This window comes from Drosophila teissieri, chromosome X (genome assembly GCF_016746235.2).
Source record: "Drosophila teissieri strain GT53w chromosome X, Prin_Dtei_1.1, whole genome shotgun sequence".
NCBI lineage: Eukaryota > Metazoa > Arthropoda > Insecta > Diptera > Drosophilidae > Drosophila > Drosophila teissieri.
The window spans coordinates 6,601,436-6,611,434 of record NC_053034.1 but is presented as its reverse complement, the minus strand read 5'-3'; positions in this window follow the sequence as shown (position 1 = coordinate 6,611,434).

The following is a 9,999-nucleotide window of genomic DNA, read 5'->3' as shown; positions in this document are numbered from 1 at the left end:
TCATCGCCGTCTGTGTAAATAAGGCGCAAGAATTGGGTTAAAAGTTTATAGAGCAATGCGGTGATTTGTCGCTATCGCTATCTCTATCGCCAGTGCTATGGCACCCTCTGTCCGTCTCTTTCTGCTCTTTTTGCTCTTCCGAGGAGTTTACTCTGCATGGTGTGTGTGCGATGTGTGTGCGTGTGTGTGGCATGTCAGTTGAAGTGGTTACATGGTCGAAGGCTGCGCCAGTTTCTAATGGCCGAGACAAGTCAACGTGCTTCACCTGTGCCTCCAACTGACACCCACGACCGGCGCTTAACCCGCGTCGCCGAGCAGGAGGGGCTGAGTTGGAGTCACCAGGCCATTTACCCCATTCCCCCCGCCTGAAGAGGCAAACAGAAAAGAATGCGGCATTGCTTTACGCAAACAAGTCAACGAAAAGGGAAGAAAGCCACCTGGCAGGAGTTGCAGGAAGACGGAAGAACAATCATGCTGGAAGGAACACACTCATGCATATGTATTTGAAAGGGGTTTGGATGCAGTGCATCTCGTTGGGGAAGTTGGCATAGTTGAGCATTTGCAAAAGAGCATGTAGAATCGGAGGAGAACAGCGGAGGAGCCCTTGGATCACACAGATGACCAGCAACCAACAGGGACCACCCAATCATAGGGGCGAAAAGCCATTTCCACACGTGGAAACCAGGGAAACCAGGGACTGCCCCTGTGTGCCTGAAAGGCGAGGAAAAGCCCGAAAAGCCCGAAAAGGCGCATCAATAGAAAATGCAAGTGGGGAGCCATGGATGAGAAATGAAAAAACGGGGAGCGGGCGGCAGGACAGAGGGGAGAGGAGAGCGGAGTGGAGTGTGAAGCCAATAGCAAGGCAATAAAAAGCAACAACAGCTGAGGGAAATAATAACAACGTGCAAATGAAAAGCTGAACGACGGCAAGGAATGGCTGCTAGGGGGCGTGGGGGCGGGAGAGCGACAGTGCAAGAGAGCGTCAGAGAGAGAGAGAGAGAGAGAGCGCGCGCTCAGCAGTGGGTCAAAGACCTGTAGGAGGTCGTTTCATCCGTTGCAGTGGCAATAGGCAACGTACAATACCATGGCAAAAGCCCCATGTGCTTGCTGTTCTTGTTGTTTTTATGTTGTTGTTCCTGCATTTGTTGCGATGGCGGCAGATAGCGCTCACTTACACACACACCCACACAGATGCACAGCTCTATTGAATAACCCAGCGACGTCAGCGGAGCAGCGGTGCATTCGCAGAGCTTTTACAGTTTGTCACTCTCTGCTCTGCTCTGCGCTCTCTCTCTATGTTGTGCTCTATCGCTCTCCTAATGCACGAGACACGAGCGTCGCACGAAGTTGAGCCGAACCAAAAACGAAATCAAGAGTGAAATGCACTTCTAGAAAAGTGGGGGCGGTGGGAGGGGTGGGAATGGAGATGGGGATGGGGATATAACTGCAAAAGGCACGTAAACATGCATTTCAATACAGCTGCCCATCTCTTTCGCTCTCGTTGCAGACATGCCAGGCGGAGGAAGGACAAAGTTCAGCAGGATCACACTACACAGGTGAGTTGATGAAGGACTTTTTTCATGCAGTGCGCGGGTAATTGTTATTCGATATTTGGGCAATTGCCTAGTTTCTCTCGTATTCTATCGATTTGCATATGCACCATCCTATTTTTCTTTGCCCAAGTGTACGTTTAAATTCTTTTTCCCAAAAAACCGCCCCTCAAATGTTTGACAACTTCTACTTTCCGCATTCACTTCGCTGGCAAAGCCAACACTGCGTATGCTTGATGTGTTCTAGAACCACTTATTTGCGTGATACGGAATGCTATTCATTGAAAATTTGTCACAGCTTAGAAGACCCATCGAAGGGTAATAGCTTTTCCAAACAACATATGAGATTGTGCCTAGTTATGCCTAGCTCCTCATCGAAAGTCCAGGAAGTGTAAGCAGATTCTGTCTGCCCACCACTGATCAACTCAGCCTGTCAGTGCCGTGGGTTTTCCTTCGTTTCGTTTCGTTTTCCCCTTTTTTTTTTGGTCGGCATATCATTTTCCTTTCGCGTCGAATGTTTTATGTGCCACAGAGCTCCCGCAAAACTTTTCCGCTTTTCACGTTCAACGACGACGATCGCCGTCACCCAATGCCCCTGCCATCCCCCTGCCCCACCCCACCGCCGCCCCCTGCCGTCCACGGGCAGCAAAGCCATGCTATCTTGTCGTCGATGTTGTTTTCCTTGTTTTCCCGCCGTCCGTCGTTTTTCCACAGCTCGTTTTCTTGCCTGACTCCATTTGCGCAACACATTTTGCGGTGGTGTGGCAAGGGGTGGGCAGGGGGGGCGCCTCCACAGGGAGGGGGTGCATCATATGATTTGCAATTTCCATTGCATTGCTGCATGGGCTGGTTGCGTAACCCAAAAGTTAATGCCACATAATCATGGCTGAAGTTGCAACAAACGCTGGCCGCAATGGGAAATGGGGAAATTGTTGTTGGGATTAGCGTGGGGAAGGAAGGCAGCGGTGAGCGTGGAGCGGGGAGCGGGGATCGACTAACGACTAACACGCCATCTTGCCGATCGTCGCTTGCAGTTTTTTTCTGTTTTTTTTTTTTGGTCTGTTGTATTGAATGCAGCGTTTTTCCTGCCACTTTCTCTCTGTGCGCGGCGATGAAGTAATCGACTGCCCCAGCAGTGGCGCCGCTCCCTCCTGCGATTGCAGTTGCAGTTGCACTTAGCCGTTGCCGTTACCTGCCTGCCGGTTTTTCATTTTGCCGGTGACTTAATTTTCGTTTTGCATTGCTTTCCATGGAAAACGGGTTTCGCATTTTCCTCCCTGCTGCCATGCCAAATGTTAATGACGCTCGTTGTCTGGTGCAGTTTTTCACTGCTTTCTGCATTTCCCTCGCCGATCGCCAGCGACTCTTGGCTTACACCAAACTTGGCTTACAAGGTGATTACGTGGCAGGCAGCAGCTGCCCGGCAACGATTCGGGGTAAATGATAATGATTGGCGGGACTCTGGGAGCCCTAGACCTCTGGTCGAATGCGGACTATCGAGTTGGGGCTCGTTCGAGTTGGGCTTGGATTGGATTGGGGCGGGTCATGGAGGGTCACAGGGTCGTGGCGCCTTTGCATTAGATGTATATGCAATGCTGCACTCTTGCATGCAACTTTTCATCAACAAAATAGCATAAGATCTAGGATAAGATCTAAGCCGATTCAAATGATTGGGACTTCAACTCTAATTGCAATATGGGTAAAGGCAAAACACCTTTTAGCCGCAATTAACTTGAAATTACTTAATTAAGCATGGCTATAACACAAATTACTGCATAGCTGATGGAAAAACATTCCTCGGCCAGTACTTGTCTTAAAAAACAAGTGTACATTTCAAATAATCTTAAGAAATGATTCAAAACTGGGCTTAAAGTACTTAAGCTATTGAACTTTGGGCATTTTCTTGTGGAAAATATGGAAAATGTCTTTGTAAGCCTTTGATTGTTCGTATTAATGTTGAGTTCAGACTGCAATATTTTGGGTCAAATAGTGAAATAACGATTATCATTGGCACGATCGAGGAAATGCGAAATGTGACTGCAGCGAGCGATCTTCAGTTCGCGGCATCAATTTACCTATCTGTGAGTGTGCTGGTAACCCCTCTTGCCCCTCTTGCCCCTCATGCCCCTCATGCCCCACTCCCCGCGCCATTTGTCGTTGTGAGGCGCGGAAAATCGAAAGGGGCAGAGAGGGGCAGTAGGAAAAGCTGATCGTGGCGCTTCCTGCTTCGCTGGCTTGCAACCGTTTGAATTCGATCGCCATGCAACAGTTGCACTCCTGCTTTTCCGCCGCTTTTCCCCGATCTTGTGCCCTCTCTCCTCTGCTGGCTTGGCTTGTAACGGTAACGGTAACATTGCCTGCTAACACCATTTTCCTTTTGCCGCTGTTACGTGAGGAAAAACGAAAGTAAGACTCGCAATTTGCCGTTGCCGCGAACGACGATGACGATGACGACGCCGATGACTTTGGTGCAGCGATGCAATGTGCATTTGCTTTTGCTTTTGCTTGTGTGCTTGTGCTTGTGTGCTCGTGTGCTTGTGCTTTTGCAACTGCAGTTGGCATTGTTAGTTTTCATTTTCACATTATACTCTTGCCAGGCAGCGCAAAAAGCGAAGCCCACTCGCTCAATTGTTGACTTGGTCATGGTTCGGAAATGGTTTTGTGTGCACTACTCAGGCAAATCAGACAAGTCAGGCGATCTCAGACATCGTAGTTTAAAATTAAAATATGATACAAAAAGGCAGCACTGCATAAATGTCGTGATCTGAAATGGGGATCCTCAAGCTTTCAACCTTTCTAGTGTCACCTTTAAGCGGCATCCTTAGGGTATTTGGGGCTGCGGCCTCAACTCGCCAGTTTCCTTCCATTTTCTTTTGGATTTCCATTTTCATTACGCCGTCCGATCGAATCAGTGAATGGGAAAAACGGGATTTTCCAGCCAAAAGCAAGCAAAAAACTGGAATGTGGCACAAACACTGGCCCAGTCGGTGGGCGCTGGGGCTAGGGGGCGGGGTGGTGGGGTTTGCTGGAGTTGCTGGAGTTGCCGTGGGGTGTGTTGCACCTCGCTCTGTTCGTGGAGGTAAAGATCGCCTCCGTTTCTGCGTCTCCGCTCCTCGGCGCACCAGTTGGCTTGGGTTAGGCGATTGTTATGTCATACAAGGAAGCAACTGATGGCCAACAATGGGTGGCCCGGGGGGCGGTGGGGCTTGGCGGGGATTGGACATTGGGAAATTGGGAAATTGTTGCAGCAGCTGGAGTTTGGGACTCGCGTTTGGGACTGAGATCTTGCAACTGACACATGGAAAAAGTGGGCCCAAACAACCAAACAAGAGAAGTGTCAATTATATGTGCAATCCATCCCTGAAAACGCATAGATGGAAGATGGAAAACATTACTTCGAACGCACTTCGAATGCATTTTTTTCTCCGAGTGCACTTCCCCCCGCTCAGCTCCCCTCCCCACGCTGCTATCGCCGGTGCAGCATAAACTTCGTGATGTTTTCCCATTTTCATTTCATTTTCGCTGCGCTGGCTTCGTTTTTCTAGGTTTCCTGCTGCTCTTAGCGTTAGTGGGTAAATGTTACATAATCTCTGCTGGCTCCCCAAAGAGCCAAAAAAGACGAAAGGGGGGCTAAGGGGGGAGTTAAAGCGAGTTTGCCCCCCTTCAAGTCAATGAACCTTGGTGGAGGTGAAACAAGTCAGAAATCGCGATACTGTGATATTCAAATCGATATTCCGATTCGAGGGGAGTTTCCAGGAGTGTTCATAGCTCCGTTGATTTTTGGAGGTGGAGGTGGAGATGGAGATGGAGGTTGGGCTGGGGCCTTTGTGTTTCAGTGCGGGATCAGTGCGATCGATGCCAGTACAGGGTAACCCCAGTGCCAGTGCCAGTCCCAGTGCCCCGCATCCCCCTCCCCAGTTGCCGTTGATAATGGGCAAAAAGCAATTAAAATGTCAAAAGCGTGCACAAAAGGAGAAAGTGAGAAAAAAAGTGCAAAAAAAATGGTGTGCTGAGCGTAAGTTTTATTATTTTTGCTGTTTGCATTTTAACAATTACATTTTTAAAATGCGAGACAGCCGAGCAGCGAATAAAAACCAAAGCTATACACACACACAAAGTGACCATGGCAATGGGAAAAAAACCAACAAAAAAAAAAAAAGGAAAAAAACACAAAGTTGGTTGGTCTTTGGCAGTTAAGTAGGGATTTGATTCCTTTCCGCCTCTCAACCAAACTACGAAACTACTTGTATATGGCCAATAATGAGCGTGCTCATCATGAGCTTCATCGCTGAATACATTGAATACATGACGATGGGCGCAGTCTTGACACCCGGCCAATGTGTAATAGCAGGCAAAGTAATAGGTAAGTAATAGGTAAAAATACACAACAGCAACAGCAGCAACAGCAGCAACAACAGCAACAGCAGCAACAATAATCATAATAAACATTTGAGCAACTTTCACTTGGCGCTTGAATTCAACGCACGACAAATTCAAACGACAACGATCAAAGCCCATTGTGTGCGCATGTGTGGGTGAGCGTGTCCCTGTATTAGTGCCGCACACACACACACACACACACACACCATCAGCATACACCCACACCCACACAACAAAGTCGAGAAAGAGACGAAAGCGCGAAAATGCGCGAAAGACTCCAAAATTCGCCCATGCAAACCAGCAAACCAGCAAAACGGCGATGAATCGAAATCGAATGCGAATGCGAACCGATTTGATTCATAGAATTGGTGAGTGCATGTGGCCGATTCATACGATTCACAGATCACAGATGGATGCCGATTTAATTCGTGGCTATTGTACTTGGAGTTTCGCAGATCGCAGCAGTATGATGCTGCAACCGATTTGCATTCGGCGAACAGGAAGCTGCCAGGGGATTTCAAACATAAATGTGCTTCGGGTTTTTTTGTTACTGAAGAAAAGACTGAAAAGACTGGGGAAACTCGATGCCTGCCTATCCAGATAGCTGCCAACAAGAGTGGATTCGATCACGACTCCCATCTTCGCCCACTCGGAAGCAGAGTTGAAGGCTGGATTTTCGTTAATCCGCGCCAGCCTCCTCCTCGGATCGTGGTTGGTGGTTGGTGGATGGTGGATGGTGGTGGACCGGTCCCAGCCAGACTTCCTTTCACCTGGAAACGGGCGACTGGCGACTGAGGAGGACTGCAGACTGGAGACTGTAGACTGGAGTCGCTACTTCCGCTTGGGCAGGCATCCGCCTCGAAGATGGAGGCCCTCTCCATCAGTTCAGTTCGGTTTGTTTCGAATGGGATGTGTCGCTTCCTTGGCTTTTCCAGAGGGGTGGACCCGTCAATGCCAGTGACACACTTACGCTAACGGCGTAATCACATGTGCAGGCTCATGGCATATGGCGCACACTGTATGTGAGCATGCACACGCACACACTCGCGCATACACACACACACACACACACACACAAACACAGTTGGCCAGGACTCTCGACTCGGCTGGGCTGTCATGTGCAGCAGGCATTGTCGGAGCGTATCGATGTCCTTGGCGGTGCGTTGAACCTTTGCTTACGTGTTGCCTTGGAACGGTCTGCACAAGTGGGCGGCCTGTGGGTGGCGTGGCATGGCGTGGCATGGCGCTCTGCGTGGCACCTGCGCAGTGGCAAGTTTGGCCGAAAACGGCAAAAGTTGTTGGACAACGCTTGAATCGTTGCGGCAGGTCAGTTGGCAGCGAGCTTTTCCTGACCTGACCTACCCCATTCGCAGTTCGCTTGTGCAGGCGCTGCAAAGTCGCGTCATTCTGCCAGCAGGGACATCCAACCACCACCACCCACCACCACCACCACCACCTCTCCCCTCCCAAAGAACCCCGAAAAAAACAAACCAGCAGCCTGCCACTTGCCCCTTGTGCCTGCCTTCTGCATCTGCTGCATCTGCAGCTGCGTGTAAATGTGTTTGTGTGTTTGTTTTGCGCCCAAGTGCAAGTTCAATCTATAAATTTGAACGGATTCTGCTTGCGACCCCGACCCTGCCCTCCCGCCCAACAAACTGCGGCTGCTGCTGCTGCTGGTGCTGCTGCAACAGCCCCCCCTTTTCTGCCACCCCGCCCCCTGCAGTGGCGTGTCCTTGCCAAACTGTAAAGTTCATGCCACGCAGCAAGGAGTAAACATCCAGCATATATACATACATATGTACCACTCGTATGTACAGCCGAGCACATAGATTATGTTTCATTGCCTTGTGTTGAGTGCTTCAGTTGCGCGCTCTGCACACTCCACATGCATAATGTGTTCGGAATCAAATTATTTGCGATTAAGGGGTCTGTGCAATGAATCTGGCCTTTTTGTATCTGGTTGAGTTTTGTATCTGGTTTTGGTTGTGTTACGAACAAAGTTTCATTCGATTTACGTCCCGTTACATTAGCCCAATTAGTCCCGAATTACCGAATTACCGAATCGAAATGTAATCCAGAAAGTCTAATTATGAAATAACAACCCATGCTGCTGAATGCATAAATATGTCCAATGTAGAATAATAAGGAATAAACACTCTCAACAAATTCAAATCGAAGTCAGTACGTACAATATATGGCTTTTCTCTTCGCTGACCTTTAACTGGGCCCAATCCCTCACCTCATCCTAATGTTACCCCAATGTAGCGAAGGCCACAGCTTGGCAGCCAATGGGAACGAGATCAAGATCAAGATTCGTAGAATCAGGTTGGGACTCAAAGTGCGGGGCTTTGTCTGTCTGGCTGGGCAGTTGGCTAGGTCTAGGCCATAGTTGCCTAGTTGCCAAGTTGCATAGTTGCAAGCGGCACAACCAAGCCCACAGAGCCATAATTGCGGCCACGATCGTACACCGGAAGAAATGGTACGCTGCGTTTCAAGCCAATGCATCGGCTGAAAGCGAAAACACTGCTCGAAAAGGTCACTGCTCATTGGAAGCTGCCAAGCTGGAAAGTATCCGCTGGAAAGCTGTCGAGTACTAGACCATTTTGTTTCTCTGCAGCCAGAGACTTGCCTTTCGCCATCGCCATCGCCATCGCCGCCGTTCTTGGCTGTTTTTGTCTACCTGTCTGGCATTCCCGGCGTAAATATCAGTTTCCCACTCGCTGCCGCCCCTCCCCGCTCCCCGCTCCCCACTCTCCGCCTCTCCGGTTCGAAGTTAAGTTCAATGTTGAAATTAGCATAAACTACCGTTAATTGTATTAGCATTAGTGTCTGGCCGGCATCGCCTCCCTCCCTCCCTCGTCGCAGCCGATCGATCACAGCTCCATCTCTATCTCTATCTCTGTCTCTATCTCTGTCTCTATCTCTATTTCTATCTCCAACGCCATCGCCATCTCTCTCCGATGCGCTGCGATCCGATAGCCGGCTGTTCTCGGCACTCGACTGCACTTTTTATGGCGCATTCTTGGCGCATATGTCACGGCGTCGGCGACAGCAGTTATCCTTGAGAAGCAGCAGCAGCAGCAACAGCAGCAAGCGACATTGCATGGCGCATACGCTCCGTTGGCCGTCGCTTCCACATGCTCACTATGCACCAGCACCAAAATAGCTGCAAGTCGGATTGAATTGGCTTGAATTTGAGGCAGGAAGGCAGCTAGATGTGCCGACCATTCCCATGCAAATCAATTATCGCTCTAAACCATCGATCGATCGGCGATCATAAAATATGGTTATGGGTCCCCCTTTTCTAGTTCCGTTATGCGCAGTTGAAGATATAAATAGCAACGCAGATCGGACTGCGTCCATACACTATGATATATAGTAGATAGTAGCAAGTAGCTAGTAGCTAGTAGATAGTATATAGCATATAGCATATGATGCGATGTGTGTACTTGTATCCAAGAAGAGATTCAGCGAAAGGCAATCAATGACACTGGCAGCTGTAAGCTAAGGCGGATCATAGCCAACGTGTTTGATAATCAAGTATCTGGTACTACATTTGTACTTTTGTACTTTTGTACACTTGGGATTATAATGGAACTATAGCTGTGCACACACAGACGTATGTACATATATATGTACATATGTACGTGCGTACTTCGAAGTTGTGAGCAGTGCTCTACGAATTAGAATTAGAAAGACTCTCGTACAATTATGGTTAATATTAGCGGGCAGTGGATTGCGGACTGAGGAGCGAAGAACGCGTGGAGATAGCTACGCAAATACACGTCAAAAAGTTTGACCCAGATTCCGAGCACGCTGTCTGTGTTGGTACTTATTTGTCTATAAGTATATATATTTTTGTTGTTACTTCCCTCTATCGCCGAGCAGCGCCACACGGCTGTTTTCTGGGATACCCGCCGCCGATCGGGAATATCCGCTGTGGCACCGCCACAAGTCCATAGCCCATCTGCATTTGAGCCACTGCATCTGGGATAGTAGTTCCGCCTAGAAAACCTAGGAAGCAAAAGTTCACAAAGTTCACAAAGTTCACGAAGATAGAAGATCCAGA